Source organism: Zonotrichia albicollis, chromosome 26 (assembly GCF_047830755.1).
Source record: "Zonotrichia albicollis isolate bZonAlb1 chromosome 26, bZonAlb1.hap1, whole genome shotgun sequence".
Taxonomy (NCBI): Eukaryota; Metazoa; Chordata; class Aves; order Passeriformes; family Passerellidae; genus Zonotrichia; species Zonotrichia albicollis.
In genome coordinates, this window is record NC_133844.1 from 2,811,753 (window position 1) to 2,820,114 (window position 8,362).

Below are 8,362 nucleotides of genomic sequence, written 5' to 3' on the forward strand. Positions count from 1 at the left end.
TCTCTACATAATAGCTATCTCTTAATTGTGAGAACCTACTATTACATTACTCACCTATAATGCACAGAACCAGGAGAGAAGGCACTGTTGGCATAACAGCTGAAATCATCCCTAACAAATCTCCCCACATATTTGCACATTTATTGGACATGCCCAGGACTCCTGTGGATGTACATCTCTGCCTTTCTTCCACTTTGGAAGCAGTCAAACTGGCAACTTGTGGGGAAACCAAGGGCTTTTTGGTGGCTGTATTGCTCTGCACACACCCAGGCCACCTGTGTCACAGAGCTTTGGTGCCTAAAAGGATAAACCAGCTGGAAAAGGTTTCATTTTGACCTTTTTTACCTGCTAACAGAAGTTGCAAAAATCAAAGTTTCCAAGCAGGGCCTGATCCCTGCTGCCAGCTCTGGGCTAGAAAGGAGGCATTACTTTGTTTCAGTGGTGGATTCATAGGGAATCACTTCCCTAAGCCCTGCACACACAGCAATCCCACCTACCCGTTTGTATCCATGGAACTAAGACATATTCAATACTTTGCTGAAACTCATAGGCTAAACATTACCTCCAATTTATTGACATATTTCAGTCACTTCTCAGAATTTACTGACATGAGAATAGGAGTGTCCTGTAGGTCCCTGCTGGTCATTGACACAGGTTCAGGAGGAGATCCATGCACAAAAGGACCTAAGACACAACTGAGCTTGCAAAAATTTATTCCATTAGTTGCAGTAGCAAACAATACATACCAACCCCTGAATTCCCAAAAATCTGCTGAGCAGGAGAAAGAGTTGGAGCGTGGTGCTCGGCAGCAGCGGCAGGTAGCAGGTAGGCAGTGCACTTCCAGGACGTCGCCTGGATCAAAACGCTATGCATCTCATCCTTCTTACCCTTCCAGCTCAGAACCAGGCCTTGTATCTCCTGCTAAGGATGTGGAATTTTCCCAGTTACAGCATCAGCTCACACATGGCTGGCGTGTGAGATGGTGGCTAAGGATGACTCCATGACTCTGCCACCAAGGGCTCCGTTGTTCTCCTTTCACAGCTTGACTGCCCACCGATTGACCAATACATTGTTTTTCTTTCAAGGGTCAAGGTCCCACCTGTTAAACAAGACACTTTCCTTCACTGTCTTGTCAACCTGCTCAAACATGGATCAAATACGGCAGGGCTTCGGGCACGACTCTGGTTCCTGACACAGTCATTTGGGAAATAGTCCCATTACTCAAATTCTCCTTTCGTGGTCAAGAGCCTCCTAAAAACACTTTCTTCCCTTTGAATGCATTCCAGCTACCTTCTTAGCAGGAGCACTCTCCTTATTCTCAAGGCCAAGATAGCCACTTGCACACAGTAAGCACTGCAGTGGGGGAATACAGGCTTCAGCACTCCTGTTAAAGCTAAAAGAATTCACAAGACTAAGTCCTGTTTGTTATACACCTCTCCTTCCTATTCTGGGAATCAATCACAAGCGTGTCATCAATACACCCTGCAGGTGCTCTTGCTGAGTGAAGCCACATTGCTGTGTCAATAAAAGCAGCTGGGACTCAGTTTCTTCATGCAGGGAGAGCCAGTTCTTTATTCACATAACTCATTTTTATACAGTTTTTACAGACTCGTGTTCAACTTCATTTGGCTGGTAGTTTCCTTGCCACACAATTTATTGCTTAGAAGGTGTATTAGTGTGTACATGTTAAGACTCTCTCTTTTTAAGACTCACTCTTACTCGGGTGATTACATTTTTCTTTCATGGATGCTCATGGGACAGATTTCTTGTTTATTAGAGATGCAAACAGTTTTCTTAGCACAATAGCTTGTTCTGCTAACTGCACTCATGACTATTCCCATGGGAAGTTAGCTGGCTGCACGTAGAAGACGTAACAGGCTAGCTGGGAATTTACCATAGCAAAGCCTGATTTTATAAGGCCTTTCTTTTCTAATAAACCTACCTGTGTGCAACACATTATGACTTTCTTTCAGAAATTAATGAAGAAAACACAAATTGCCTACTGAAACCCTTCTGCCCCCTTCCAAATCAGTTCACTCCTCAAGCACAAGCCTCGGGCACATCCCCGACTGCCTCTCTCCCAGCAGCTCAGAGCTGCGTTGCACAGCGCTTGCTGTGCGCCACAGAGCACAAAGCAGGCTGGCCTGGTGGGCCTGAATATTTCTACCAAACATTCTGCATCTCACACATTTGCTCTGGCTCAGTGCAGAACTGCAGGATTGCAGGCGCTTCCTCCCAGAGCTGCGTGAGGCGTTGGCACCTGCAGATGGGCCCTGCCAAGCTGTCCCTGCCTCACGCTGGCCTCGCTTCCCCTGGCACAAGTGCCGGGCCTGCCGGGCCTGAAGGAGCTGCCCTGTGCTCCAGCCTGCCGAGCAGCCCGGCTCCCTGCCCCGGTGCCCAGAGTGCTGCACACACTGCTGGCCTTTGCCAGGAGCTGCAGGGCAGCCGGCAGAAGAGGAGGAATCCTCAGCCAGCCCAGCGGCCCGCGGCTGCCCTTGGCCTTTCCCTGCTCCAGGGCACACTCCAGACGGCCAGTGCCTCCAGGCCGGGCTGTGCCCAGCACGGCTGCGCTTCCCCTCGGCAGCAGCCAGCTGCCACCTGGGCTCTGAGAGCGGAGGATTCGCCTGCTCCCAGCAAGAGGCACCCAGGGCCCGGCTGCTGCCTCTTGCAGCTGCAGGGGCCTCCTTCCAGCCTGCCTCTGCCGGGGCTCAGGCTGCTCCGGCCTCTGCCGGGGCTCTGCTGGGGCTCCAGCCCGGGCAAGGCCAGGCCTGCTCTCACCTCACAGGCACTGACAGCTCTGCACCACAGGAGACCTTCCCGAGCACCCTCTCGCATCTTTCTGCTTTCTCACTTGAGCAAGGCTCTCCTCCAGCCAAAGAGATTATTGCATTTAGGGAGCCCCAATGCTCTCCAGTCACAGCTGAAGGCCTGCATCTGCATAAGATGTTTGGGCTGCCCCATTCTTCCTGTGCTTTTGCCTTTAAATGCCATTGCCCTTTCTGCCTCAAATAGAAGTACCAAAGATTGCCAAAAACAGACCAGTGGGCCATATTCCAAAGGCAGTCTGGTCTGGAGAGGATGAATGAAGAAGATACTTCCCCACTTTCACACCATGCCAAAGACACCATTTCACTTTCCACCTTTAAGAAACAACAGACAATTCAGAAGGAATTCTCGAGTTTATTTGCAGAGTGAAAAGGAAGGGAATCTTCAAGGTGAGTTGTGGTTTCAGAAACTTTATTGATTTTCAATCCTACTCTGCAGTCCTATTAGACAATCCTACTCTAACCCTAACCCTTACCTTAATCCTTATCCTTATCCTTATCCTTATCCTTATCCTTATCCTTATCCCAATCCTAATCTTTATCCTTATCCTTATCCTTATCCTTATCCTTATCCTTATCCTTATCCTTATTGAATCCTAATCCTAGTCCTAATTTGCAATCCTACTCTAAACCTGTTAAGGAATAAATTTTCCTGATGTGATTGTCACATTCTTGTCTCCTTCCTCTTCTTCACTGAAACAATCAGTGGTACCAGGCTGGATGCAGGCTCAGCAAATCTTACAAATGGATGCTGCCAAAAGGGAAAAAAAACAGATCAACAAAAAACAATGAACCATGACCTTCCAAGCTCAGTGCTTCACAGGATTCCTCCTGCTCCTAGAAGGAAGCAGGAAGAGGAACAATGGGACCGTCTACACCTCCATCTTTATGTGCAGACTTTGCCATCACAGGCAAACCTGGCCCAGAATCCCACTCATCCATTTATACAGGTGTCTTCATCTTGCTGAGATTTTAGCACTGCCAGTGCTTTAGAATTGGTGCTTTCTGTCCTTGGACTTCGTCTTTTCAGGAAACTCCAAAGCCTCTCATTGGTCTCTCTCTTTGTACGACAGGCACTTTGCTGATTGCCACAGACACAGAAAGCAGTGTCTATCTTTCTATGCCCTGCCCCTTGTGTGCTGGATGGCACCTTCCTTCCCAGCAGGGCCAGCCCAGTGGCACTGGGCCCTGCAGTTCCCTCTCTGCCACACAGCCTGGCAGTAACCCTGGCACAGAAACCTCTAACGGTGGGCTGGGGGGCACAAACCAGGGCCCCTCAGAGGCTCACAGTGAGCCCCCCACAGCCCCTCCTGCCCACAGCCAAATGTCGGACCCCTAGGCTGGGACTGGCTTCCTTGGTTTCCTCCACCACCATTTCATGTCTCTCTACCCTGCATTGCTCTACTTCAATTCTTTTGCCATTACATAAAACTGAACACCCCACCAAATTACAAAAGAAGGTGACAGAAACAGCCAGAGGACCTCTCTGACTCAGGAAATGCAGAGAGAGTGGGGTTACTCAGTTTTGTCAAGAACAGGCCCCGGGGAGACTTTATTGCCACTTTCCAAAACTTCAGAGTGGCTTTGAGGAAAGTGGAGGACATCTTTTTTAACAGGACCAGTTACAATAGGATGTGGGTGAATATATTTTAACACAAATAGGATCTAATCAGAACTTGTTTACTCGGAGCATGGTGTGACCCTGGCACAGGTTGCCCCAAGAGCTTGTAGGTGCCCAATCCTTGCAACCATTCCGGCTCCGGTGGCAAAGGGCTCTGAGAAACTCGATGTCTTTAAAGATGTCCCTGCTCATTGCAGGACACTTGCACCACAGGACCTTTATAGGACCTTGCCAGCCCAGCCCAGTCTGGGATTCCTCACCGTTTTCATTTGAAGAGCAGCAAGAGTGGAGGTGAGGAGGAAGGGGGCTCATCTGCTGCCTTGGCCTTGAGTGGAGGAGGAGCCCATCCCTCAGAGCCTGTTTCATCTGCAGCCCCTTCACATTTTACCTGCAGGAGCTCCTTGGCAGACCAGCGCCGCGCCTCATCTCTCTGCAGGCAGCAGCTCAGGAAGTCACGCAGGCAGGATGAAAATAAGTTGGGCTGCTGCAGCTTTTGTCTTCCTCCTGTGGCTATCAGGAGTTGAGGCTGGGGAAAAAGGAGACACGAGGCTCCACCTGCTTCTTTCCCACCTGTAACCGCTCTCCCAGATCCCATTGATTAAGCTCCATGCTGCAGTGGCAGTTTCTGCCCTGGCAAAGACCCAGAGATGACTTTCCTTTACCAACCAAAAACTTAAACCCCGATGCAGCCAAAGCTTTTCCACCATCCTGCAGATCTTGCCTTGGCAGCTGATTTCATATACTGACCTAGTTAGTGGGAACTACATCAGCATAAGCACATTTCCTTCCCTGAGGATTCACACCAGCTTGAGAGGCTTTTTGGAAGAAGGACTTTGCTATACTAACTCTACTGTATCCAAGGGTTAGTACATGAAAAGTATCTCTGCAGTGCTTCTTGTCCCTTAAGCACTGCTGCCATAAAACAAAACGAATCAAGCTTTTTGCTTTGTTCTTGAAAAGAATGGGAATTGGAGGGAAAGAAAGGAAATCCACCAGGTATTCCTCAGGTAAGGAAACAAATCTTTGGAATCTCATCTTCAACACAGACACATTAAGATCCATGCACAAAGGTACTGCGATGAAAACACCTGCTTGGGTACACAGGAGCCACCTGCAGCTCTGTTTCTCAGCAGTCTGAAAATTTCTGCTTTCCCTACATGGAAAAGAAAAACCTTTCGTGGTCAAATCAGAAGGAGAGGTTCCATCCCTACGGTCACCCTCTACTCATTTGGCTACTCAAGTCAGTGCATGAATGGTAGGCCCATCCCAGGAAGTGCCAGGAAACAAATGGCAGGTTTTGGCAGGCTCTCCACATCACCAGGCTCTGGCTTGGTGACAGCCAGAATGTGGCTTGGGCTAGGAGAGAAACATGGTCACTGAGTGTTTCAGCAGCACTGCACAAGAAGCAGAAGAGACTCTGTGGCCTTTACACCCTCATGCCCAGGTTTCAGGCACGTTTCCCAGTGAGAAGAAACTGCACAGGGGGTTAAGTTCCTCTCTAAAAACCAGTGCCTTAGCAACTTTCTTGTGTTTGGGCTTCCTTTCTTCATTTCTGGAAATGTAACACCAGTTCTGAGAGGCTTGCCTTGTGGTTTTAGGGGCATCTTCACAGACAGAGAAGTGGGAACAACTTGAAACCCAAAGCAAATGTTGCCTGAGAAGAGCTGGGGAGTGTTTGCCTGTGGTGAGGCTTGAGCTGCCTGGCAATCCCCTTCCATGATGTGCAGAAACATCCAGCTGCTCCCCAGAACTCAGTCCCTCTGGGCACGCAGGCCCGTGGAAACACCTGACGATTCCAGCCTTTCTCCTGCTCAAGAGCATCTAACCTAAGCTGAGCTCCAGTTTCTTCAGCAAGGCCAAGGATGCTCACTTCCATGCAGCTGACAGCGTCCATGGAGCTCAGCAGATCTTTCTGATACTCCTCAGGCCAAGGAGTTACAGTGTAGATGGGCACGACATCGGCTGATCATTATCCAGTGTGGTTCATGTGGAACCAAGCCCTAACACGCTGACAAGTCAGAGGGAGAGAGAGCTCATTCTGCTTTTGCAAGATTGTATTTAGAAACCATATAAGACACTGACTGGGAACTATTCAAACCTCAGCTTGCAGAATCCATCTCAAATAGACAAAAATAACAATGGCAAGAGGCCTTGGAGTCTCCATAAAAATGCCCACCACTGTCATGATAACTCTGTGCTTGTGGCACTGAAATAGATGGTGACCAAAGAGACTTTGCTATTATCTTCTTTAACCCGAAGGACAATTTCAAATCCTGAAATGGCAATGCACTCCCCTTGTGTACAAATAATTTATGCAGCTTTCTGTCCTTTTCCCACATCACCAGAGGTGACAAAGAGGGTTTTATCCTGACTCTCAGCTGAGCTCAGCCACTGGCCATGGTGGGGAGCTGGAGCCCTCCCTGTCATTAGAACTGTGCAGGCCAGGGATGGCCCTGCTCCTGTGGTAAAGAAACACAGCACCGGTGTCAACTGCCCATGTTGGATCCCAGCCCAGGCACCTGCCTGCAAGCTCATCAACTTGTTAAAGTACCAAGAAACAGCCAAGGGTTTGGCAAACAATTCTAACTGCAGTCGGAGAAAAACACATCCTAAACTTCTCCAGGCCACCCGCATCCATGACTGAACAATGTACAGAAGACTTGAAAGCCTGAGAGTTTCGAAGATCCACGGGATTTGGAAAAGCTGCTACAGAATGGAAGGGAAGAGCTGTGTTTAAAAAATGAAAAAGCAAGCAGAACTACTTGAGCATTGCTTAGGTAGTAGGGTTTTTTTTCTCTTTTTCTTTTTGCTTACTTTTATTTTTCCTTTTTTTTCTTATGTTTTCTATAAAATGGAAACTGGGAAGGTCTAACCTCCATTGCTCAGGATGTTTATCACATGTCTACCCTCTCCACTGAAAAATTCTTGTCTCTCAGAAACAGAGTTCCAACATTGTTCAAAAAACAAGTGGGAAATGTCAGGCGTGGCTGGAGGCCAAACTGGCAGGTTCCTGAACTGGTTAGGTTTCTGAACTGCCCCTTCCCTTTCTGATACAACCAAAGCTACAGCAGATGCTGATGTGTTGCAGGGGCATTTTTAGAATGACACCTTGGTGGAAGTGGTGCCAGCAGATGGCAATGGGATTTTGTCCAATGGCACACAGAGCATGGGACAGGTGAGAAAGACAGTGGGATCAGTGAGTATTTGCACCTTACCAAGACAGGAGTTGCATTCCAGGAAGGAACTTCTCGTTCCACCATTTCGATGCCCACGATTCCCAAAGACCATATGTCCACTTTGGGGCCACATGGTTGACCTGTCACCACTTCAGGCGCCAGCCACCCAGCAGCGCCGGCCACGGAGCTCCGTCTGCCCTGCTCAGGGCTGAGCTGAGCAAAGAGGCCAAAGTCAGCTGTGGAGAAAACAACAAACCGTGAAAGCCAGCTCCAATTAGGAAACCAAGCAAAAAATTCCCCACTCTCAGACTAAGAATGTGCTGTTGAATCTCCTGGAGAACTGTCCACGCTCAATTTCCTTGGGGCTTTAGCCAATGGAGTATGGAATTGGCCACTTCCAAAAAAACCCAGATTCTTAACGCTGCTCACAGCAGTGGACTTCATTCCCCTGAAGCTTTAGATTGCAGCTCCCTCTGTCTGGAAGGGACACACACAGAGCAAGGCCACTCTTGACTGCTTGTGGTTCCTTCTACCTCTGTGCACGTTGCAACTGTGCCCTCAGTTGCAGCAGGGGTCCCTGCACTGCCACCAGCACCATTTTTGGGGAGCTGGCAGTCACTCCAAGCAGCCCCACACCCACATCCCTGGAATGCTGCACCTGACCAAGAATATACTGACACAGCTTGACAGAACCGTCAGTTCTGAGAAGGATGTTTCTGCTCTTCAAATTGTGGTGGATG

At 48.9% G+C, this 8,362-nt stretch overlaps 1 long non-coding RNA gene across 1 annotated transcript; it reads right to left on the reverse strand.

Annotated features, from left to right (window-relative positions):
- Positions 1-3,399: 3,399 nt before the first annotated feature.
- On the reverse strand, positions 3,400-7,853 carry LOC141731950 (uncharacterized). The gene is made up of 3 exons (XR_012583839.1): positions 7,662-7,853; positions 4,835-4,972; positions 3,400-3,576 (listed from the first exon to the last, which is right to left on the reverse strand). It is a non-coding gene; the product is annotated as an uncharacterized LOC141731950 (long non-coding RNA).
- Between the last annotated feature and the right edge of the window lie 509 nt (positions 7,854-8,362).